The following is a 27,353-nucleotide window of genomic DNA, read 5'->3' on the forward strand; positions in this document are numbered from 1 at the left end:
TAGAGCCAAATTGTGTCACATAAAAAACCAGCAGTATGCATAGGTGAATTTTTCATGGGTCAAAATGTGGAAACGTTCAGACATACTTGGTTTGGAATAGGTATTCGCATAAATAACAACCCATAAAGGAAACCATATTAAGTGTCTCTTTATAGCTTCAAATATAATTTAAGGTTCTTTCTTCAAAGTTCTTTATTAAAGAGGAAAGCTGTTATGTGTGCTTTTGAATTGTAGCTTTGGCTGCTGATGATGCCAGAAAGTGTTTGCTTCTCAGTATGGAGAACAATCTGCCCATTTAAATGGTGCTTCTCATACACTGTTTGGAGACTGACTACTTTCAGGAACCTTCCATATTCTAGATCGGTCATGTAGTAATAATTTAGATATCTCATGAGACTGCTTTAGGATAATTTGAATATGGAATTGTGATGGCAAGGTTACTTCCATGTCTCCTAAACTCTGTGAGCATTCATCCCCATACCACCAGGTTAATGAATCATTTGAAATTTTTCCATTTTGATTATTTATTTATTTATTATTATTTATTTACAGTATTTATATTCTGCCCTTCTCACCCCGAAGGGGACTCAGGGCGGATCACATTATACACACATAGGGAAACATTCAATGCCCATAAACACATCAAACAGAGACTGAGACAAACAGACGCAGAGGCAATTTAACCTCCCGGGGGGATGTTCGATTCTGGCCACAGGGGGGAGCAGCTGCTTCATCATCCACTCTGACGGCACTTCCTCATTCCAGGTCGTAAATTAGTTAAACTTGCCTCCCCACTTTTTTATGAGTGGCACCTTATTTCCTACTTGATAGATGCAACTATCTTTCGGGTTGCTAGGTCAGCAATGAGCAGGGGCTATTTTTTTATTTTTAATTGACGGGTGCTCACCCTGCCACGGGCTGGTCTCGAACTCATGACCTCATGGTCAGAGTGATTTATTGCAGCTGCTCAACAGCCTGCGCCACAGCCCGGCCCCTATAGCTAAGGGAAAATATGGTAAATAAGAAGCCAAAGGGAGCCAAGGTTGTCTTTGTTTTTTTTACTGGTAGTGAACTGCAACATGGATGCATATTTCCACTGAATTCTGCTGTCTCATATGAGATTGTCTTGTTTGGAAAGCAAAGCATATGCCTTACAAATTCTTAAGACTTTGTTTTGAAAAACCAAATTTTTGTGCACTTTGTTTACAATATTTTTGTCAGCTTTCCATTTCTCCAATTTGTGAATATCTTTTGCTGCCATTTACATTACCAGTATGTTTGTAAGGGGGGAGGGTGCTGGCTCTACACCAGCAGGTAGGCTGTTAGGAATTGTGGGAGTTGAAGTCCAAAAACACCTGGCAGGCTGAAGTTTGCCCATGCCTGCTCTACACTATAGGATTAATGCAGTTTGACACTCTAACTGCCATGGCTCAATGCTATGGAATCCTGGGAGTTGTATTTTGGCGAGGCACTAGCATTCTTTGGCAGAAAAGGCTTTGTAAATCTACAACATCTGTGATGTCAGAGAATTGAGCCATAGTGATGAAAAATTGCATTAATTATACAGTGTAGATTAGTATCTCTCAAACTCTGCTCCTCCATGTGTTTTGGAGAGTAATTACTGCAGACATCCCTTTTGTTACTCTCCTCCAATATCTGTCCTCCAGATTGCACCACTACTTTATGACCCTGTTTTCTGTGGTTTATTCCTATTCCCTTTCTCACACCGAGTTTTTAACCTAGTGTTCATGTGGCCTGCCCTTGGTTTATTGTTCTTTTGATTTTGCTTAATGTAGTGTATATTATCTTTCATTGTATTGTATAATGTGTTATGATTTGTTGTTTTATTTATATTCTGTGATATTGTATTGTTCTGGGCATGGCCCCATGTAAGCCGCCCCGAGTCCCCGTTGGGGAGATGGTGGCGGGGTATAAATAAAGATTATTATTATTATTATTATTATTATTATTATTATTATTATTATTTTGGACTTCAGCTCCCAGAAATCCCAGCCATCTTACCAGCTGTTAGGGATTGTGGAAGCTGAAGTCCAAAATACCTGGAGGAGCAGAGTTTGAGGAAACACTGGTGTAGATGCACCCGGGAAGGCAGGATTTACTGGGACCTATACAAATGGATCAAACTTGTGTGAGTTACTCTTGTTGCTGTGTTCCTTGAAGTCATTCTCAATTTATGGCAAATCTAAGAGAAACCTACCATGACATTTCCTTGGCAACATTTGTTCAAAGGGGATTTGCATTGCCTTCCATTGAAGCTTTTTTACATGTCAGGAGCAACTTGAGAAACTGCAAGTCACTTCTGGTGTGAGAGAATTGGCCACCCGGATGTTTTGATGTTTTTACCATCCTTGTGGGAGGCTTCTCTCATGTCCCTGCATGGAGCTGAAGCTGATAGAGGGAGCTCATTCGTGCTCTCCCTGGGTTGGATTCGAACTGGTAACCTTCTGGTCAGCAACCCAACCCTCAAGTCATCTATCCTGCCAGCACAAGGGTTTAATCCACTGCACCACCAGGGGCTCCACCTTTGAGCCTAAAAGAGTATGACTTGCTCGCGATCACCCAGTGGGTTTCCAAGGCTGAATAGGGATTTGAGCTCTGGTCTCCAAAATTGTAGACCAATGCTTAGACTACCACACCATAAAATTCATTTATCCTGAAAACCCGTAAGCTTTTTATCAAGCTCACCATCTTACATCTGGATTTCAGTGAGTGCCCTTTGTGAAGAGGTTGGTACCAAATGTTATACAACTTGAACAGGGAGCACTATGGATTAGAATAATGCTCCCTGGTCCCTTTTCTACTATGTTGACTATTTAGTGGAAGATCTAGCTGCAGGCCATTATGAGGGAGAATTTGACTCTATATCTCTGATTTGTTTTGACTGTGAAGAGCCAATCTGTGCTCTGTTCAGAAAATGGAAGGTTAATATATACACCAAGTTCTATCTCTCATTGTTGGGAGAGATCACTCAGACTTTCCTTTGTCCCATCAACCATCCATCTTCCTCCTTCCCTTGAATTGCTTGCTTCCATCAAGCAAGCTTTGATCTGCATTATATTTAATTATTTTCTAAATACCTTTCCGCAGTTACCTGAATGAGATACAGCCGTGTATTTTCACTCCCATATATTTATACTTGGCTCATTGTGCAACAGTCAGGTAAAACTTACTAAGGGAAAGGAAGCTGCATACCTAACTTAAATCATACATTTTTGTTTTAAAAAATAAGAAGTATAAGTCTTGCATCCAAAGTGAGCCCGATTTGAATTTAAACCTCTATCTATTCCACATGTATTTGACATACTTACAAGAGGAATTGTACTTAGAGAAAAAAATCATCTCATCATGAAGGGTGTGCAAGGAGATTTAAACCAGACATCATAACAGAGATGCAGCTTCCTCTCCCTTTTCTACTAGCCAAGCTGTGGAGTGCTCACTGAAGACTGATTTCGGCAACAAGGAGGGAAGAATCTGTCCCTTCCTATGAAAGAAACGTCAGCTGACATATGTCAGAGCCCCAGAAATACTGATGTGCATGAAAGCACAAAATCTCCTATTAGACATCCCCATGTTTACAGGAATGCATAGTTCAAGTATCACACACACACATACACCCCGCATACTGTATTTTTGGTGGTTGCTGTTATTGTTGCATCTGAAACCCAAAGCCCTGCCCTTGATACTCCTGTCACCCTCAAGCACCTAGCTCTGCCGGCTTGTCAGTGACAGTATCGGCGTGATGAGCGGGCCAGGGCCAGTCCCAGGCAGCTCCCCTTTCAGCCTGACAGCTGCATATCCCAGGTGGTCTGACATTTGAGATCGAGGCTGTGGATAAGATTGAAGGTGTTTTAGGGGAGAAGAAGGCTGTGAATAACACCAAGCCCTCATCCAGATGGAATCATTCACAAGACAACCTGAGATACTCTATTACTGTCCATATGTCTTCGAGGTCTCTAAAGGCCGCGCTCTATTGATTTATTAGAAATTCTGCTTCTTACTTTATTTCATTTTACTTTTTTAATGCCAGCCATGGACCTGCTCCTCCCTCCCCACCAAACAGACAATATGGGTTGGATATCAGGGGAATGTCCAGTTACAAAAAATACCCATTGCATTACAGTCAATGCTAATACTTGCCTTGCATTTTTATTAAGTAGTAGTAGCAAATAAATATATAATAAGTAAATAAATGGATATTCAAAAATGATGAAGGCATGAAAGAGTCCAAATACACAGGCACTGGTTCATGTGTTGGTTTCTTATGAAACAAAACAAAGGATAAAAAGATGAGGGGTTGACAAGCCCCACCATGATAAGTGTGTCACTAAATATATCATAACTATTGAAATGCTGCAGAAATAATATTTTTCCTTATGCATAATGTTGTTTTCCTCTCCAAAGAAGTAGGACCAGAAGCATTTATAGTATTGTTTGGGGTGCTTCAAACAGTTGTTATTAGTGCACCTTATTTATAGACAGTTCTTGAAGGCACAATAGTAATATAGCAAAATATCAGTTCTTTCATCGTGCGGGTGAATTTAATGAACCTGAAGGTGTGTGTTATTTTAGCACTTGCTGCAGCTCCTGTGAAAACCCAGTGGTGCTAAAATCTGTAAACCTGTCATTGCTTAAGTAATAACCTTGTTAAAAGCATCTTCATTTAACTTATTTTGGCATTTGCAGGAGGTAGGTTTTATTTTATCTGTGAAAGGAATAGGTGTTTCCAACTAAGCCACTTATTGTAAATATACTTAATTGTACTTCATGGCTTTATTTCTCAGATTATTGCTTCACTTGCAGTACAAATAAGACCAATGCAGATTTACCCAGAAACAAGTCTTATTGTGTTCAGTCGGGTTTACGCTTCAGCAAGTGTTCCTGGGATTGCAGCCTTAGTTTGAGTTAACTGTTATCTAGAGGATTTTAAAATAAATATGCACCACACAAATGCAATTTCCTTATAATGTTAGCATTAATAACACTAAAATTGGGTTTCTGTTAGTGGAAAGTGCACCTTCAAATCATGAAGAATGCATCAGCAAGCATCAATGTTGTTTCTGCATACATCACCACTGATAGAAATATCTGTGAGATCAGGAAGGAACTCCATCTTAAAATATCTCCACCCGCATTCAGCCCACCAGTTTTTACCCCACTAAGGGTGCATTTTCATTGTAAAATAAATGCAGTTTGACACCACTTTAACTGCCATTGCTCAATGCTATGGAATCATGGGAGTTGTACTTTTTAAAGTTGGTAATCTTTTCTTCCAAAGAGCATTGGTGTCTCACCAAACTACAACAGTTAAATGGCAGATAAAGTAATATTTAACTGCATTAATTCAACAGTGTGGATGCACCCTGGGTAGAGGATTTTTCATAGACTTTACCAGAATGTGGATTACACATCAACTTCATAAACTACTCTTTGTTTGGCTTTCAACATTTACTAGTAAAATAAGATAGAGTCTTGACTGTAAACGTGAGTTGTTGACTTCACATTACAAACCCCACACCATTTTCACATTATTGTATTTCCAAAGATTTCACAAGAAAAGTGGGAATGCCTGCTAATTACATCCAATTAAAAGCAAGAAATGTAGACATCACAATGTGCATAATCACAAACTAACCATTACAAAGCAAGATATTGTTCTGTTTTAATGCAAACAGGTTCACACTGCATCAATGGATAAACCTCTATGGATGTTGCTACATTCTTTAAAAGTGAGTGCCTAGGAGTATTTTTTCCCTAATAATTGCATTATGTCTTTATTATACAGATTAAAATGATGCTAGTGAAATGATTTTTAGCAGCTTCTATTCTGTTGCATGCAAAATCTAGTTGATATATAGAGAGAATTTCCATTGATGCAAAATAAGACATGATCTAAATTTTCAATACCTTGTCAGCTGGGCATTTAATTAAAAAAAGAAAGAAAACAGTTTAATTTTCTTTTGAGAGAAGTTCTGAGTTATCTGATTTTCAGATTTTGGATCTTCCTGATACAGGTCTGACTAGTATTCTAAAATAGAGAGTGAAGAGATAAGGTACACTACCATGATGCATGTATCCTAAGAGTAAGATCAATGAATCTTACTTCTCGGTAAACTTGTATAAGCTTGTCTGATACCACCTCTTTTTTCTTCTTATTTTTGCAGAGCAGTTCTGTTTAAGATTGAAACAACACACAGCTCAGGTCTGTGACCACTAAATATCCAGAATTCTGAGTTTTCCCATAAGACCCCCAAAACATGACTCTGGAAACCTATTGACTCATTACCTAAAATGGCATGGGCACTGTGATTGAACCCATATTAACCCACATAACATCAGCATGCTTCATTCACATAAGAGTGGAATCAGACTGTAAATCTCCACTTAGTTCACGCTCTGAAACATGAAAAAGGGATGAGCCATTTTTGGAATGTTATTTTATGCTTTTTTGTATTCCATGATATATTTTATTTTTTGCAAAAACATTTGTTGTGTGCAAAATACAAAGGTTTCTATACAAAGCTATTGTTGTGAAATTAAATCTGTACATAAGGTATTGCATTTAATTAACCAAAAGTCCCAAAAATGTCATGGTAGTTTTTTATGGTGTAACTTAACGTGCTTAAATTCACTTTATCCTTAAAGATGGTGAAAAAATTCAAAAGAGCTTTACAGTTCTCAGATAGACACACCATACTGGCAAAACAAACCTGAAACTATGTTCCATAAAAATCTAGGCGTTTATCCGAAATCAGTTTTGACACTATGTTTCCATGCTAAAGCAGTACTCTAGATGTGGGGATTTAGACCAAGATGATATCTTTAAACATACTCATTTATCTTTCTCCTTCAATAAATGTCTGCAGTCTGAAGCAATTGTTGAACAGAGAAAGAGGGAGCAGATATAGGGCAATAACCAACCTGGAGGGAAAATAATGTGAATTTGTATGTGTAGCCAACGAAATACATAATACATCCCGGCATGCACACAGAAAGCACTCCAGAGTACCTCTGCCGTTCCTTACAATAAAGAAGTGAGTCATGCATTCATGTGTGTATAATCTTCCATTCAAAAGAACTAGGTACGTGATTACATATTTATTATAGTTATTTCTCACTCTTCTTCCAAGAAGTTCAGAATAGCGTGCAGAGTTGCCATCACTCATTTGTCAACGTAAGAAGCCCATGGGGTAGGGTAGCCCGACCGACACTGCCTCAAGCTCTCCAACTGAGTGTCATGACTGAATGGGATCAGAACCTGAGTCTCCCCTGTAGATCAAACTACCCACAGACTACACTGAAACGTCTTCTGTACACCTGGGTAACACATGGAAGACAGACAAAAAACAGTATCATGAAATGTTTTGATTATGTGGTCAATGTTTCCATTGCTCAATGGTGGTGAATCCATACAAAGACTTAAATCAGCTATCCAAGGTGCTAAGTCTAGTTTAGGAATGTGGTTCACCACCTTAGACAGATCCAACTGATGGAATTCCTGAAGTAATAGAATCCCCAGTTATATATTGTTTTCAAGTATTTTTCTTAGCAATAAAGGAGGGACAATTCAAAAGATTAAACTCAAAAGGTTACATTAATATGCTTATATCTAAATAAGAAAGTTGACATCCTTTTCAATATTTACAATATTATACCATAGTTATAACAGAGGACTGGAATACTCTGCAAAAAGTTATTAACAGTTATTAGCTGTTGTTGGAGCCCTGGTGGCGAAGTGCGTTAAAGCACTGAGCTGCTGAACTTGCAGACCGAAAGGTCTCCAGTTCAAATCCCGGGAGCGGCTTGAGTGCCCACTGTTAGCTTCAGCTCCTGCCAACCTAGCAGTTCGAAAACATGCAAATGTGAGTAGATCAATAGGTACCGCTCCGGCGGGAAGGTAACGGCATTCCATGCAGTCATGCCGGCCACATGACCTTGGAGGTGTCTACGGACAACGCCAACTCTTCGGCTTAAAAATGGAGATGAGCACCAACCCCCAGAGTCAGTCATAACTGGACTTAACGTCAGGGGAAACCTTTACCTTTCTTTTACTTAGCTGTTGTTATATTTATATTCTGCTTTTCCTCAATATTGGAACTCAATGTGGTTTTACTTCAGTAGACACTGGGGAAAATATGCTAGGCATCACATTGGGGTGCAGTCAACCTATTGGCTGCAATGTTAGGAAGGCAATGTCTGTGCTATCCAGAGTAACTTATTAAATAGGATGCTATAATGAAGATAGATCAAGCTTTCACTCCCTGCTGCTCTAGAGATTAGAACACAGAGCAATGGATTCAAATTGCAGAAAGGAGGATTCTAACTGAATATATGAATGTTGTAGTCTGGCAAGCATCAGAGGATTTTTCTGAATGTTCAGTGGATGAGGGGGATGATGGGTTACAAAATGAAGCATCTGTGAGTGTTCAGGCAGAATTTCAGGCAGATGAGGCTGATGTTTGGAGTTCTTCAAATCGTTCCCAGGCAACCCAGGAAACTGAAGGTACTAGCTACCTTGAGAAAAGCCTTTGGGAAAACAGGGAGGTTTCAAAGGAATGTAGGTAATATTTGAGAATGCAGGGCGTGAAAAGCAGGCAAACTTTATATTCCCAGAGGTTTTGAGATAATACCTTGAAGTCCAGGTATGTTAGGTATGATGTCATGCGTGCTTAGACTGGCTTAAATTAAGTGGGTTGGCTTCAAGCATCTCAGAGGAGACAACATTGTTAATGGGGATCGATTTCCTCTTCATGTTTCCAAATTTCTGGTTCCTATATTATCAAGATTCCTGGTTCATGTCTATGCTTCTCTAACTTTGGAGAATTTACCTTGGAGAGCTTCCTGAGTTCATGTTCATGGAAATATTTTGGATTAATTCTGTGTTTTTGGATTCCTTGGCTTTGAGTTTTACCCTGGGATTTTTGGATCACTGCTACTGAAAACTGACTTATTTTGTGTATTGCATTTTATATCCCGACTGTCTCTTTTGGATTTGCCCTTTCCCCTTTTTTATATACTTTCTTCGATAAACATTTTATTACTGGATCGCTGGACTCTGGTGTGGTGCTGAGTGAAAGGGTGCCTCATTGCTAGGGTGCAACAATGAAAAACCTCCTGGTGGTAAGAGTGGTTCTGCTGCCTCAGAATGTGGTGGAGTATCCTCTTCTGGGAGTTTTTAAGCAGAAGCTGGATTGCCATCTGTCAATGATGCTTTACTTGTGTATTCCTGTATGGTAAAATGGGGTTGGACTGGATGGTTCTTGTGGTCTCTTCCATCTCTATGATTCAATGATTCCATAATTCTATGGTTTGGCTCTCATGAAAAGGAGTCAGAAAGGAGCTCCAGAATGATGACAGATTCATCTTGTTGCAGGAAAGCCACACTAACCACTCCTCCTTTTTGGATAGCTGGGGCTAGTGCCTTACTCTGTCTAATGCTGTTCCATATCTACTAAAGTTTACACTTCGTAAGTTTACAAAAGAACAAGAAGGTCTTTCATAAAATAATGCCCCCCAACCCAATTCTTTGGTAACTGCAAGCCCCATTGAATTTAATGGGACTTATTTTCTAACATATATGCTAAGTAAATTGACTTTAATCTGCCTATTTTTGTTAACAGAAGCATTTATTTTCTCCCAGCAACGCTCCCAAAAACATTAAAGTAAACTTTTCCTCCTCTGGATCAAAGTAATAATCTTACAAGCCAATCAAATGTTTTTTAAAGAAGACTTGTTAATTATTTGGAAGATTAGGACACTGGAGTCATATTGTTTGGTCACTTAGTGCAGCTTTTAAGCAAAATAAAGTCTAATCATATCTTTCAGCAGCCTTGACTACAAAGATACACTAATGTTAGAACAATTTAATGAAATTCCAATTTATTGCAAGGGATTTTTAATTAAATCTAGTGGTTGTTGGTATCCATAAAGCCTTAAGAATAAACACCTGCAGTGTTTTATTATGTAAAAAGGTGGTTTAATTGCTTCATATTTATCACTGACAAATCAAGCTCTATTCACAAGATAATAATGACATGGTAATTGGATCAGTAATTGGTTCAGGATGCTTCAATATTGTACTAATAATCATAAATACTTGTGCCTCCTGCTTTGGTACAGGGCTGATTCTACATTATAGATTGCAATAAATATTAGTATACTGGATCCGATATCAATGAAACATTGTTCGTTTGACCACATTAATCACTAACAGGTATCATCAAAGGATGCACTCTCAAAAAACATCTGTATGTAATGCACCAAATAGGCTTTCTCCCCCTATGGTTCCTATTATGTTCCCAATTTCAAACTAGCGGGATGTCCATGAAATTGCAGGATGCTTTCAAATCTGTAATATGGCCTGGCTTTCCATTTAAAATTCTCATTGAAACATACAATTAACAGAGGAGACAGATAGAAGAAACCAGTGAACTTGCCTTTAATGGCAGAGCCTAAGGAAGTTACTTTTTGAGCTGCCATTGCAATCCAACATTGAGCTCTATCTGATGTCATGGTGACACTTAACCGTAACTTTGAAACCCTGGTGGGATTCTGATAGTGGTAGTGGTGAAATCACACTATGAACCAAGCCAAATCCTTTGTGAAGTTGGATTGTTACATGTAGAAGTCTTAGCCTCACAACTATTTTCTGCCAAATTTTTCTGGAACGTGTTTGGAAGTAGTGGCAGGAAAAAATGTTGCCTGGTCTACATTGTGCCAGAGGACACTACCAGAGCCATTAACTGTTTTTAATAGCAGAGCAGTTTGGAAATAATGGATTCAGTTCACAGTTACAGTATTAGATACCTACTATCACAGTAAGAACTCCCCTTCCTTCTTTTCATCACACTGTTTCTTCCTTGTTACCTGAAACACTATTCTCGCAGTTTGCGTATAAAATAATGTGAAGGAACTCTGGAAATCTGAAGTGAATATTACTGTCCTATTTTCACTGAAGTGGTTCTGCCATTGAAATGATGGAATTGTATCCATCCCATTTTTTTTTATTATTATTATTATTATTATTATTATTATTATTATTATTATTATTATTTTGCTTTCTGTTATGGTGAGAAAGAGTTCATAGTAGGAGAAAGTGATTCTAGATCAAGATGTGACAGGGGAAATCCTTTATCATTAATTGATAAAATGCTGATTTTATTGTAAACCCTGAGAACATCTGGTGTGTTGAATGTCTGCTCAGGTAGAGAGAATATGCTTGCATTATTATTATACCTTTTTTCCCAGCTTTCTTCTGTAATGTCTACTCTTTTTAACACTGAAGGAGACAATGAGAAAGAGATGGGTAAATAAGCATATAGTGTTAAAGGACTCTGGAAAACTGAAAGACAATGTAGAAGTTGGAATTCATTCTGGAAATCAAGGGAGATGCTCCCACTGAACCATGGTAGTCTTCAAGTTGCCTTGAGCCAGTGGCTGTCTCACACCTCACAGTGTTTTTGTGAGAACAACATGAGAGCGAGGAACCTCAGTTTTAAGCCATGAGATACAGTTTCATCTTTCAAACCCTGACAATACAATTCAAAAAAAATATGTAAACACACAGACACAATGTGCTTTTCAGCCCCCCAAAAATAGCAAGTTTCTTTTTTATCTGTGAAACCATGGCATTTGCATATGCTATTTTAAGCCTAGATTTCTTTCTTTACATTTGCTTAATCTCATAAATACAAGAGTAAATTTGTCCCAGGCTACCTTCAGCTAGCCTCATTTTTAGAGTGCCACCGACAGCTGGACATGTTTGAGACTCTTGTCCTTTTCCTATTTTGGAAACAGGAAAGGAGAGGATGTAGAAAAGCGTGTACTTTACTTATAGCCAGTCAATCCAGGCAACAGAAGTAGCAGAACAGAATGTGTTGAAAATATTGCAATGCTGAGCCAGGAAATAACCATTAACACATCCCTGAATGATATTTTCAGCAAACCTATGTTTCCTTTTCATGGCCATAATCTTCAGTGTACCAGTGTGTTCACTCAGCCCTACCCCATGTACGGTGTATGGATGCCACAATTTTCTCAGCATATGCTCAGCTGAATCCCTTATGATAGCATCTATGTTGGCCTCTTTCCATGTATAGGCATAGAGAGATGACTTCATTGGCAGAAGTCTGGGGCTCCAGCCAATGGCAAAACTCCAAGCACTGCAGGCAAGGCAAAATGATAATTTTGATTTCTGAATAAGAATTCGGGGGGTTGAAACACCTGAGCATTGAACAGCCTGAAAAGCCTTGCAGTGGGCTTGCTAACATAATCAATCTCCATACCTTGCCAAAGCCCAATCTCATTGAACTAAAAGGTATTTTTATATAGGATATGTCAGCTGTAACCTACAGATAAGCAATCATCATCAACAACTGTAGCAACGATTGTATGGGGAGGGGAGTAAAATTACCCCTACCTATCATTTGATACTTTGGTGTTTGATCACATTTCTCTGCCTCATAGAAAAAATACTGAATTGCTTCCTTTTGTCAGCTTGGTTCAAAGCAAAGGAAGTGGTGCTGGCATGAGCATCATTTCGTAATTACTTTAATGTGGAGAAATTGTCCCAAAATGCATCAGTTTGTTCAGTACACACAAACACACACACGCAACCACTTTAAAGCACTATTATCATCCAGTTCTCTGGACTATAAATCAGAGGGCATGAGAGTTTGCGCATCTGGGGTCAAAATGTCTGAACACATCAGGTTTGGCTTCATAAAAATGATTTAGCATATGGAGATGCAAATGCATTCTATGCAGATGCATTAATTGGCCACCCAGAAACTGCTTGGGCATGTTGAGATACTAGATACAAGAAATGTTGACTGCTAAGTTCTTAGAAGGCTCCAGACAATGTCTAGCTGACAGGCCCGTAGCCAGGAAAAAAATGGGAAATGGGGGGGGGGGGGGATTGAATTTTTTTATTGTTTTAGAAAATCATGAAGAGTAGGTCCATAGCACAAAATAATTTAAATTCACAAGCACATGGACAATTTCAACAGAAAGGATGAAACCATGAAAATGAATAAAATTAGGTGACCTGTATTAAAAAAAACACTAAAATCAAGAGAGTGACTAAGCAACACCACCTAGACTCGGGAAGTCTCCAGACAGGAAGCAATCAAGGGCTTACCCAGACAAAGGATGCCTCCAGGCAACAAACAATTCAAATGGAACAAAGGCCAGGCTACTTCACACTAGTTTAACAGATAAAGGTGCTTACCTCCCACCCTGGACATTCCTCAGGTATATAGACTCCACTTGCTTGACTACTATCAGATCCTCTGAAGATACCATCCACAGATGCAGGTGAGACATCAGGAGAAAATGCTGCTAGAACACTGCCATACAGCCCAGAAACCACACAGCACACCCCCCCAGTAATTCCAGCCATAAAAGCCTTCGACAATACATAAAAATATCTGCAATCTGATACCACTTATTCAAAATAGTTTTACTTTAAATACTTTTAATGTAGACCATTTTGAGTCTCCAGATAGAAAGAAAATGTGGAATATAAATAAACATCATCGTCATCATCATCATCATCATCATCATCCGCCCTGGCCATAGGACGGAGACAGTCCTGGTTGCCATTACAGATGAACTCCATCGCCAGTCTGATAGCAGCGGATCAGCGCTACTGGTACTTCTCAACCTTACCGCAGCATTTGACACCGTTGACTACGATCTAATGATTCACCGTCTCGCCATGTCCGGAGTTCGCGGTCAGGCCCTCAATTGGTTCAACTCATTTCTCCGAAACCAGAGCCAATGCATGGAGTATATGGAGCAAGTCTCTGACAGATCCCCCCTCCTATGTGGGGTACCCCAAGGTGCAATTCTCTCCCCTCTTCTCTTCAACATCTACGTTAGACCCCTTGCTAGTTTGGCTCGGAGTTTCGGCCTAGATTGCTATCAATATGAGGACGACACCCAACTCCTTCTGCGCTTGGAGCCTGGAGCAACGTCAATACCAGACAATTTCGCCTTATGTCTGGAGGCTCTGACGAACTGGCTATGTGCTAGTAGACTGAAGGTGAACCCGGCGAAGACTGAGATTCTTTGGCATGGCCGCTCGATTGGTCTGACCCATTTGCTACCCACCTTCGATGGTGCTGCCCTATCTCCTTCGCATACTGTTGAGAGCTTGGGTGTCGTTTTGGATTCGCAGCTGACAATGGAAGCTCAGGTCGCTGCTGCTAGCAAACAGGCCTTTTTCCATCTACGACAAGCGAGGCAACTGGCACCCTATCTATCTGATGAGGCTCTGGCAACAGTCATCCATGCCACGGTCACATCTAGGCTGGACTATTGCAACGCCCTGTATGTTGGCCTTCTGATGTCCACGACCCAAAAGTTCCGTATTGTACAGAATGCGGCAGCCAGGCTACTCACAAGAACACCCATGAAATGCCAGATAACACCAGTGCTGCAGCATTTGCATTGGCTTCCAACTGATTACTGTGGTCTATATAAGTTGCTAGTTCTGACCTTTAAAATTCTTTACGGTCAGGGCCCATCGTACCTTAGGGATCGTCTCTCCTTCTCCCATCATCGGAGGTCACAACGACCATCCCAACGCAACTTACTTTATGTACCGGGTCCTAGAGAAGTGCACTTGGAAAGGACCAGACTCAGAGCTTTTTCTATTTCTGCCCCTGCCTTATGGAATGCCTTGCCGCCCTATATGAGAGCCATGCGTGAGTTAAGGCCTTTTACCCTAGCACTCAAGACCTGGCTCTTTACTAGAGCTTTTAATCTATGTTAATTTTATCAATATTTGTATGTATGTATTTTTATCCTTTACAATTTTATCTTGTAAATCGCCTAGAGCATCTTAGATGAAGGGCGATTAATAAGTAATTAAATGATGATGATGATGATGATGATGATCATCATCATCATCATCTTGTTAGGCTACCAATTATATATATATATATATATATATATATATATATATATATACACACACACACACACACACACACACACACACAGTAGAGTCTCACTTATCCACGCCTCACTTACCCAAGTTTCTGGATTATCCGAGCCATTTTTGTAGCCAATGTTTTCAATATATCGTGATATTTTGGTGCTAAATTTGTAAATACAGTAATTACAACATAACATTACTGCGTATTGAACTGCTTTTTCTGTCAAATTTGTTGTAAAACATGATGTTTTGGTGCTTAATTTGTAAAATCATAACCTAATTTGATGTTTAATAGGCTTTTCCTTAATCCCTCCTTATTATCCAAGATATTCGCTTATCCAAGGTTCTGCCGGCCCGTTTAGCTTGGATAAGTGAGACTCTACTGTATATATAAATTTCATTTGTAGTTTACTGTATCTCCCCGAAGGGGCTTGGCGATTTCCAATACTTATGGCAAACATTCATTGTCAACAAAAAAACCATATGAGCAAATTACATCAAAACAAAATAAGTCAATAAATAAGTCAAAAACAAAACAACAATTACTAGAACTTAATACCAAATCCTGACTGAATTAACAACAAGCAGTTGTTATTGTGATCAACCAACATCTTAAAACACAGTGAAATATCCTGAAGGGTCATTGGCACCCTACAGTTGTAGTCTGCTATTCAGTTGTCTGTAATCCCAAATGAACTCAATTGGGTTTACTTTTGTGATGTATGCTAATGAATAATGAATTAAATAATGACATCTAGTTTTCCTAGATTTCTTTTTGATAATTTCATGGAGAAAGGCAAAGCAGAAATTCAAAAGGCAAAGTAGTGACATGATGAAGACTAAAATAGTATAATAATATTTATTTACAGTATTTCTACCCCACCTTTCTCACCCGAGGGGATTCAAGGTGGGACAAAACTTCATATCATGCTGAATTTTTTAAAAAATCTGAAAAAAGAGGTGCCTGTCCTGATTACCCAATTATCAGTCATAATATTAAGAGGTCTGGAAAATCTCCTTATTGAGAAGTTCCTATGTATCCATTTCCTCAAATCAAGGATGAAATCCTCTGGTCCCTCCAGCAAATCTGGCATATGAAACTATGGATCTCACACTACATCACAAGATCCTACAAAATTCTTAGAAATATTTGGAAGAAAACATTTCTTCAAAATAAAGAAGTTAGCAGTAATCCATACAAACCTATAACTTGAAATTTTATAACTGTATGTGTGTTTTTTTCTCCCACATGCACATGTTTTATTTGGATCCCGGCATTTGTTAACTTTACTCTCCGGAGGACCCTCGCAACTACCTTGTTTTTCACAAAATAAGACCTACACTGAAAATAAGACCTATCATGATTTTTCAGCATTTCTGAGGATAAGCCCTAGATATAGTTCATTTAAAAAGTCAATTTGGAAAAATAAAACTACCCCTGAAAACAAGCCCTAACACATCTTTTGGAGCAAAAAGTAATACAAGACTCTGTCTTATTTGGGGGGAAACAGGGTATCTTTTGTCCAACCCAACAAAAACAGAAGTGGATTTCTAGACTCTTCTAGCTGAGAAGGAAAGGATGAATCCTTTTCATTTAGTTTCAATGTTTGGGTCTACTCTGCCAATCAATGCAAATTTCAGTAGGAGTAAGTGGGAGAAATAATTGATTTTTGAGTATATCAACTTTAGCTTTAATCACCAACACTAACCAATGCAAACCATGTAGATACAAAGTCAACTGATACACAATAATTTCAGTCCAGTTAGCAGAGATATATATTTTAGGGCAAGACAAGGAATCTTTCTTGGAATAATAATTTTGGGCCCTTATGTTTTATAAGAAATTTGAACTCCAAGACAACACATGTTGTTGTAGCTAATTTTAAAGTCTCTGGATTTTGTACTTCCTCTCCTCATTACAGCATGGGCTGTAGCAATCAGAACTGCTATATTTTTAGAAATCTGTCATTATTTTCCACTTTATGAAAGAATGACATAAAGACGTGTCTTTTGACAGAGCATATTGATATCACCCAATAAAACTAGACAATGTTAATAATGAATCTATAAGACTAAATATGAATCAATTGTACAATCACACCACTCTGACAGACAAGAAAGCAATGAAGTGTGTGTGTACTTCGTGTGTGTGTGTGTGTGAGAGAGAAAGAGTATAGGATATGATATTTAAAACATGCAGACATGAACTGTGTAATAAAGTAAGTCATATGTATATTAAAATGATATGCCCTGAGCATACCTTCAGATGAGAAACACTGAACAGCTAAATAATGTCATGGACCTTTCTAATTTTAACATCACTGTCTTTGTTCCCTTCCTTTAATGCTTCCTTTAAATATAAAGCTATTCCAGAGAAAGGATAACCGAACAAGGCTAATTACCAGGGAAAAAAACCCTGAACTCTCCACTATGACTATCTACCTTTAAATCAAATGAGGGAGGCAACCAATACCAAAAATTAATCTGTCCTCAGGGGCAGAGAGCATCTTTCAGATTCTAGTGAGACAGCAAATGTAGCTAAGGAGCAGTCAAAGAGGATCATATGACTGGGACCTAAAAACTCATTAATCTCCATAAAGCTGCAAGTGAGGTAGGCAATATGACTTGAAATCCGATTACATCATTGTGTTTAAAAGGGGAGATTGCCATGTGGATTTTTCATGTTGATTTTAACCACCTGAGCCCTTAATGTCACTTGGTACTTTCTAGAAAGGAAAAAAAAAAGTATCTCAAAATAATCACACACATCTCCATTGACCCCATTAGAAGATATAGATTTTAATATAAGTTTCAAAGCAAACAAACAAACAAGTAGACAGGCAGGATGTTTAACAGAATTATGCATTTTGTTTGGAATCCACCATATGTTAAGAAATTGGGCTCACCATGAGTGGATCTACATTGTAGAATTAATACAGTATGACATAACTTTAACTGCCATGGCTCAGTGATATGGGAGATAAACTATGGGAGATAAATTTTTACAAAGTATTAGCCTTCTCTGCTAAAAAGTCCTGTGCATCATCAAACTGCAACTTCTGTGATCCTGCAGCATTGTGCCGTGGCAGTAAAAGTGGTGTCAATCTGCATTAATTCTACAGTGTAGAGATGAATTTGTATAATGACCAAGTAGCAACAGTAAGAACAAGCCACGGAACAACAGACCGATTTAAGATTGGGAAAGGAGTACGGCAGGGCTGTATACTATCACCCTACCTATTCAGCTTGTATGCAGAACACATCATGCAACATGTGGGGCTTGATGAGTCCAATGCTGGAGTTAAAATTGCTTGAAGAAACATGCATGGCCTTAGACATGCAGATGATACCACTTCAATAGCTGAAAGCGAGGAGGAGCTGAGGAGCCTTATCACCAAGTTAAAAGAAGAAAGTGCAAACACTGGGTTGCAGTTAAACATAAAAAAAGCCAAGATTATGGCAACCAGAGTGATTGATACCTGGCAAATAGAGGGAGAAAATGTGGAAGCAGTGACAGACTTTATATTTCTAGATGCGAAGATTACTGCAGATGCAGAATGCAGCCAGGAAATAAGACTATGTTTACTTCTTGGGAGGAGAGCAATGGCCAATCTTGATAAAAAAGAGTAGAGACTGGTGGTGAAGTGTGTTAAAGCACTGAGCTGGAGACCGAAAGGTCCCAGGTTCAAACCCTGGAAGCGGCGTGAGCGGCCGCTGTTAGCTCCAGCTCCAGTCAACCTAGCAGTTCGAAAACATGCCAATGTTAGTAGATCAATAGGTACCGCTCCAGCGGGAAGGTAATGGCACTCCATGCAGTCATGCTGGCCACATGACCTTGGAGGTGTCTACGGACAACGCCGGCTCTTCGGCTTAGAAATGGAGCACTAACCCCCAGAGTCAGACATGACTGGACTTAACGTCAGGGGAAACCTTTACCTTTACTAGAGACATCACACTGGCAACAAAGGTCCGCATAGTTAAAGCAATGGTATTCTCCATAGTAACCTATGGATGCGAGAGCTGGACCATAAGGAAGGCTGAGTGAAGGAAGATAGACTCTTTTGAACTGTGGTGTTGGAGGAAGATTCTGAAAGTGCCTTGGACCACAAGAAGATCAAACCAGTCCATCCTCCAGGAAATAATGCCCAGCTGCTCACAGGAGGGAAGGACATTAGAGGCAAAGATGAAGAACTTTGGCCACATAATGAAAGGACAGTAAAGCTTGGAGAAAATAATGATGTTGGGGAAAATGGAAGGAAAAAGGAAGAAGGGCTGACCAAGGGCAAGATGGGTGGATGGTATTCTTGAAGTGACGGGCTTGACCTTGAAGGAGCTGGGGGTGGCGACAGCTGACAGGGAGCTCTGGCATGGGCTGGTCCATGAGGTCACGAAGAGTCAGAAGCGACTGAACAAATAAACAACAACAAAACCAAAACTGAATGAATAAACAACAAACATTATGTAGCCTATTCGTTCCACCCAGTTTGTTTTCCTTTGTTTCAATGAACAAACAGTGCTGAAGTTAAGAAATCTCAGGTGCAAGGATGAAAAGATATGCACCAAGTTGGAAGGAGTCTTAAAGCAGAAACAGATCAGGAGTTTTGGGTAGCATATATTATTCTTCTGAAATTATTAGCAGCCATTAAGCTTTGTGGCTCTCTATACACTTCTATGTGTGATTCTCATTAATTATAATAATATCTCTGTGTGCATAATTTAGCAGTTTAGGAATTAGTTCAAGGTCTTAAGAATACCATTGTTAGTGTCTAGATTATGAGGTGGAGCATAAGATAATTTATTTACAGTACTGCACTTCAAGGTGTCATGTGTGCTGGATATAGTTTCTTGGGAAAGATTGTTCAGCTTCCATTAGACTGCTGAATAATATATGTTGATATCTGCATGCTATTCCAGGTAGAACAAGGAGTTTGAAAGATAGTAGTTTTTTAGTGATACTTTTAGCAAGAGAGTTTAAAAATATGTTCTAATATCAGCAGAAGTGGGATGCTAAAAGCAAAAGTATGTGGAAGATTCTTCACTACACTCATTGTCTCCCTGGAGGATTACGTCTTATTTCATATTTATCTCTAGAGATGGCAAACGAAATCATTGGGTTTGCTTTCCCCTACGAAAATATCCATTTACTGCATACTGAAAATACAAAGGGACAAAATATGTATTTGATTCAGAAATCTGTTATGGAAAGGAATCAATGTGCATACAACTAGGTCTATATTTGGAAAACATGCGTGGCTTGAAACATTTATATTTCTAAAATGTGCACAAATATACTTTGCAAAAATAGACAAAAATGCACATATTTCTGTAAAGAAAAGAGAATAAAGTCCCATAACCAAATATAAACTGGTGAGAGGATCAAAACCCCTCATGAAGTTGTGGGAAACAGAATTAAAACAAATGAAAATATGCTTCCATCTCTAGTTACAACTGCACCCAAAATAGTTTTTATTCAATCTCTCAAAGAGTTATTATTTCTAAGCAAGTTGCTTCAGTTAGTACCATCAACCCATACAACAAACAGGTTTTCTCCCTCACCCAGTTGTGCTTAATATTTGTGGTAGCATTTTAGTGTCATGTATGATTCCTGAGTATACAATCCAGTAGGGTCACATGAAATTCTGTGGACTTTGCATACCAAAACACGATTGTAAATCTTTATTTTTGGCACCAGAAATGTGCCACAGGGGAAAAACACTTTTATTGTGTTGTATAAAATGAAAACTCTTACTGTTCAGCATTCTTAAAAGGATGCTTCATGAATTCCACATTTTAGGGAAAGAAATTTGTACCATATATGGTCAATCTCAAACCTGACATTCCAAACATTGTTTTCTACCTACCATGTCATAACTATGCCCAAACACTGGAAAAATCCCTGCTCAAATTTACTGCTATTTTCCCCTTTCTTTTCCTACTGTATACTAGTTCATACCTCAAATGACAGAAGAAAAATAGAAAACAGTAATGGCTGTATAAAAATAAGTTAATTGTTTTGAAATGACATTAAAATCTGAGCCTCGGTTTTAGGATTCTGTTTCCATTATCCTTGAGATATATTTAAGTGCAAAAGCAGCATGCTATAACACTGCATTGACAAAAGTGTAATGGTCATCTAAGGTAAAAAGCACCTTGATATGCAGAACAATGTTTTAAATATTTGTTGAGATTTCGTGCCACTGTTTTCAATGGGACTTATTTCCTAATTAGGAGCAATGTGATTTCTTTGTTTAATAAATGTTAATTCTTTAATCTATAGGAGCGGTGGTCACCTACAAAAGGGAGGCTATCTCGGGACCACATCACATGGAGGCCCATAAGCTGGGGGACAATGAGGAAATCCATTGGACAGTGGGGAAAACACTCAGGCAGCATTCCACATCGCCCCCTTACCAATTCCCATCTCGCCCTATCTTGGTCACACACTGTCCCTGGCTTAGTCTATGGGAACACGGATAGTCACCTGTGTTCTCAGGGCTGCCTCTTAGCATGCTGATGAGATGCAGCATGCATGCTGATGAGACAGAACCTCACTGAAAGTAGCTCTGCTTCATGTGATGGTTTTCCATCCTGGCTGTTTCTTGGCAGCATCCTAGGATGGGCAAAAAGCCTCATGTGATGAGGTCCTTTGTCTCCTCCATCCTGGGCAAGCTGCACTAGTATATTACAATGTACTGGAGGTATAGCATTAGCTTGCAGGTCAAAATCAAAAGAGTTTGCAGGAAATTGCTGGAGATTGTGAATGGAGAAGAAGGCAAAATCCTTTGTGGGTAATTTGGATATGATTTTGGTGACTTTATTTATCATTTATTCATTTGTTTTGAGTTATACCTTGCCTTTCCAAAGGTAGCTTATAAAATGTAAAATAACACTTTTGCTAATAAATATACTATTGCAAATGTTACAAAACAACTAAACCTCAATTATATTAAAAATACACAGAAAAGTATTAAAATACATTTTAAAAACACGATTACGTAAAAGTATATAAAATACCAATAAGGTCATCTCTTTGAATACTGCTCTGTCAGATGATTAAAATCAGTTAAATACTTGCCTAATGATAATAAAAATGTCTTAATCTGTAATAATTTGAGTTTTGGACTACAACTCTGGAGACAGATGTCAATTCCCCATTTGACATATTTGGTTTATTGGTATATGTGATTTTATTTGTTTATGATTTGTTTTTATTGTTGAGTTTTATATTGCTTGTTGCCTGGGCTTGGCCCCATGTAAGCTGCCCCGAGTCCCCTTGAGGAGATGGGGCGGGGTATAAAAATAAAATTATTATCATTATTATTATTTTATTATGACACAGCAAACAAAATAGATATGCTGGATTTCGTATCACAAAATCACAAGTCGAACACTTCCCAAGTGTCTAGGACTGTGTGATGTATTTTCGGATGATGCATGCAGATCCAAGTAGGGTGGCCTTTTCCAGTTGGCAGATTGGGATTTTGTCAATGTCTATTGTTTCCAAATGCTGGCTGAGATCTTTTGGCATGGAACCACCTGCACTGGTTTCTGCCAGAGTCTTTGAAGTTCAATCTTGAGGTCTTGATAGTGGCTGAGTTATTATTGACCATGGAAACTCACTAAGTGTGATGTTGGGCAAATGACAACTCTTAACTCCAGAAAACCTTGTGATAACTTCAACTTAGGGGAGCCGTAAGTTGGAAGCAGCTTTAAGGTACACAATAACAATTTACCAGAAGAAAGAGAGTGGTGTGGGGGTTTAACCAAACTTTCCATGAGAAAAAGTTTCATAGCCTAAGAGTAGACTATGAACCAAGTCTATGGCGGTGGTGGGACTGAGAGAAGGCCCCAACGATTTTAGAATTCAGGCTGTGTGTAGTATGGAGTGGTATAGATCTTCTTGCTGAAAATTTCCCAGAACACATTTGGATGTACATGCTGAGATTTTGGCAGAAGACCAGGATGCTTCAGTGGCCACAAAAGAGGCTCATTATAGCTCTGTGATATTTCATGGGTTGAAACCTTCTCCAATAACATCTAAAACAAGGGCAAGTGTTAGCTGTATGTCAGGCTTTAAAAACAACAACTCGATTTTTAATAAGTGAGAGGTAAAATATGACTTCCAAATCTATCTGAGAATGATGGCAACTGAATTCTGATTTAATACAAAGGGCACTTCAACTATTAATCATGATTACTGATCATTTCCAAAGTGGCAGGGTATGATATAATTAAGAAAAAAAAATCAGAGGAAAGTGACAGACCATTTTTAAAACATCCATGCCGTTCATTACTATGAAGCTCAACTTTATAATAATCAACTTTGTGCACACATCTGAAATTAACTATCACACATGTAGAAATCCTTTCTTTCATATTTTGGAGATCTTGATTTGCCCCATTTTTCCTCCCTTTTCCCAGTGCTTTGTTTCCACAAATAAACTTGGCCACAATGAAAATAAACCTGTGAAAGTCTCCACAACCAGAGACAAGCTATAACACACTTCTGCTCTGCAGGGTGGGCTCAAGGGATACCTACAGAGAAAAATGCATGCCCACTGAGCATGCCCAGACTATTAAAACGAATTGACATGTTAATACTGACAGGAAAAGAGCACAAGAGAGCTTGCTAAATTACTGCTCAGTCAGGCACTAGGAATTCCTGAGTGGCTGACTCTTGAACAAAACCTTCAGCAAGGGGTGTGTTGGAGGAAATGGTAGGAAGACGTGGAGGTGGAATTGAAACTTTATTGTCAAATGCACTAAAACAAACAAAAATGGAAGGGGTGCCAGGTTAGTAATGCACCTACTCATAAATCATATGGATTTTAATCATACCTGCCACCTCAGTCTGCTATCCCCCCGAGAAATTGTTTTCTTTTCTGCTTCGTTCCTTCACTCGCTTTCAATTATCTGGAAGCTGTTTTATGTGTTTATTTATTTATCTAAAGTTCACATACAGTATGCATGCACCAGTTTCCTCTTGGGGACATGGACCATACAGATCATATAAAGATGTGGTGGAGCCTAGCAAATAGCAGCATGAATTAATGTATTGAGTCTCCTCACAAAAGGTTGTGTTGCTTTTTAGACCTAGATGACAACGGAAGGGGAGGATTAAATTAGTATCTATGGCATACAGTTTTTTTTCATGTTAGGAGTGACTTGAAAAACTAAAAGTCATTTCTGGTGTGAGAGAATTGGCTGTCTACAAAGACATTGCCCAGGGGACGCCAGGATGTTTTGATGTTTTTACCATCCGTGTGGGAGGCTTCTCTCCTGACACATGTAAGACACACCTGTTTCAGCAGGCTTTTGATCTCCATTATTGCAGTTTTTAAATTGCTTAGATTTTAGCTTGTTCTTGTAAGCCGCTCCGAGCCCTAGGGGAGTGGCGGCATATAAATTTGAATAATAAATAAATAAATAAATAAAAAATCTTTTTAATGCTATACTGTCTGCATAAAGTCTTCATAACAGTTACTGTTGCTACTGTTGTTATACAGAAGGCTTCCCAAGTACTAGTTATTGAAGTTGCAGGATCCAATACATTTTGTATTGGAAATATAAATGTAGGCAGGTGATGCTCAGCATGGCATTCCAGATTAAGTTGCCTTCCTGTTAAATGTGTTGATTTTAGACTTGTCATTCTGCAAGTCTACAATTGCATCCAAAAGGTAGAATGCCTGAGTATTAAGCCATAATCCATCATTGCCTGGCGGTGCAGTGGGTTAAATCCTTGTGCCAACAGGACTGCTGACATGAAGGTTGGGTTGTGGACCTGATGGTTGCTGGTACAAATACAACCCGGGGAGAGTGCAGATGATGGAGAGCACAGATGATCTCCCTCTATCAGCTCCAGCTCCATGTGTGTCAGGAGAGAAGTTGCTGAGAGCTGGATTGGTGGGATCAGATCCACTGTCTATATCACCAATGGACCCATCATTGTGTTACTTGCTACAAAAAGCTCCCTGGTGAAGGCTTGCTGGTGACATTTATTTCTGATGGGGGTTGCCCAGCCATAAGACCAGGAAATGCTATGTTATCACAATCAGGAAGCTGATTGTATCTGGCAATGTGTCAGCAGTAGCCCAAAGCACAGTGAGCCCATCTGGCTCTAGAGATGCTTCTGGTGTGTACTGGGGCAGCTCTGGAGCAATCTACCCCCAGACTAATAGGGCAATTATAGACATGGTCTAAGCCACACTGAAAGCAATGGAATAGAAGACTGTGCTGTTAAATGTAACACCTCAGCCATAGCACAATCTGTCGATGTCATCTATACAAAATTCCACTGACTTCAGTGTGGTTCACTTTTTGGTAAGTAAATATATGATTTCAGGTCATGTTTAAATAAATAAACTATCAGCTTCTTTGTTTGTTTTTTTCTACTGTCAGAAGCAAATGTGGAGCATAGACCTATTAAAGCAAAATAAGTATTGACAAGATTTTATGCCACATATCATAAAGTGCAAGATTTGTGGGCTAAAACTGTTTATATTATAAACATTATTTCCTTTTTGTTTTTTTATTAAACATGTTTAAATCTATGTTTACCCCCACAGTGTGTTGTTCAATTAAAAGAACATCTAGACAGCTCTCTAGTTTGGAACACCCATAGAAATTAAAAGGATCACAGGGAGTTTGACATTTTCCAAAATGAAAGAATAATTAATGCACCATATTGGGTTTTTTCCTTTTAAAAAGATTGTTCAAGCCACCCTTGTGAAGCTTAGCTGGAAACAAAATTTAGGCCCTGGTTTCTATTGTATTTTTTTTTAAGGAAACGATAATAAATGAAAGCAATCATAATTAACTCTCTCATAGCCAAGCAAGTCTTTATTGGCAAGAGTGATTTTACAATAGTGTTTTGTGCATCGTAATTTATTTTTCTATAGATCCTCATTAATTTAAACTGATTGGTATGAGCAGATAGGGGCATCTTCATTGCTTTACCAAGATTGATAATTGTTTTAGTCGTATTGGCCCCAACTAGACTGACCATTTAGTGCAGTTTCAAACTGGTATTGAAGAAAGTGGTTTCACTGTGCAGATGATTATATAGGAAATCCTGGAACCAGTTTGAGGCCCTGATTGTAATTACACAAATCACAGAGCACTGATTGACATTAAGTACTTTTGTGTACTTTTGTGGGAGTTTCTTTTCTGACCACTGCAGTTTGAAGCTAGCCTCGAACTGCATTAAATGATCAGTGTAGATGGGGCTATAGCACAACTCACCAACAAAATATAATATCCAGATTAAATAATAGTATTCTACAAGAGGCACTGTGGTGAACAGGCCTGAGGAGACCAGGGTTTGAATCCCTGGCCAATCATTGAAACCCACTGGATGATCTTGGACAAGTCACACATCTCTCAGCACAATGATAGAGTGCTCCAAGCACCACAATTTAAGAAGGGCATGTTTCCAATGGAGGGTGACAAAGGTGGTAAGGAGCTAGAAACCAATGCCTATGAGGATTTGTTAAGAGAATAGTGCATGTTTATCCAGGAAAAGAGAAAAGAGCAATCTTCATTTAGGTGGAGAACGACCATACAGAAAATTGAGTGAGCTAGTTTACTGCTTCCACAGAGAGTAGAACCTAAATCAATGGGACCAATTTACAAGAGATTTTGAATAACTATTAAGAGGTATTTTTTTGATTTTCAGAACTCTCTAACAGTTGAGCAGACTCCAGGCCCATCCAGACAGGTACAAACCATGGGACCTGTCTGGGTTTTTAACCAAGGGCATCCAAATGACACAATAGATTTATTTATTTTGCTATTTTGTTTGCTTCTTCTAGTGGCCCACAGAGCTTTCCACGTTCTTCTGGGACAGCTTTTTAAGCAGTTTTGCCCCATCCCTTAAGGTAAAGGTTTCCCCTGATGTTAAGTCCAGTCATGTCTGACTCTGGGGGTTGGTGCTCATCTCCATTTCTAAGCCGAAGAGCTGGCGTTGTCTGTAGACACCTCCAAGGTTATGTGGCCAGCATGACTGCATGGAGCGCCGTTACCTTCCCGCCGGAGCGGTACCTATTGATCTACTCACATTGGCATGTTTTCGAACTGCTAGGTTGGCAGGAGCTGGAGCTAACAGCGGCTGCTCACACCGCTCCCGGGGTTTGAACCTGGGACTTTTCGGTCTCCAGCTCAGTGCTTTAATGCACTTCACCACCAGGGCACCATCCCTTACATCCTTCTATAATTGGAGTTCTGTTCACAGGAATGTTAGAAACGCACACTTCCACGCAACAAAGAAGATGCTTCCATCTTCCTGAACATGCACATCATTCCAGTGAACATGGAATGGCTCAGCATTTCTGTAGAGTACAGTCAGTCCCACAAAAAAAGAATACCTTCATATGATATGAAAGACCTGTGGCAAAGT

This window comes from Anolis carolinensis, chromosome 1 (genome assembly GCF_035594765.1).
Source record: "Anolis carolinensis isolate JA03-04 chromosome 1, rAnoCar3.1.pri, whole genome shotgun sequence".
In the NCBI taxonomy this organism is placed as follows: Eukaryota; Metazoa; Chordata; class Lepidosauria; order Squamata; family Dactyloidae; genus Anolis; species Anolis carolinensis.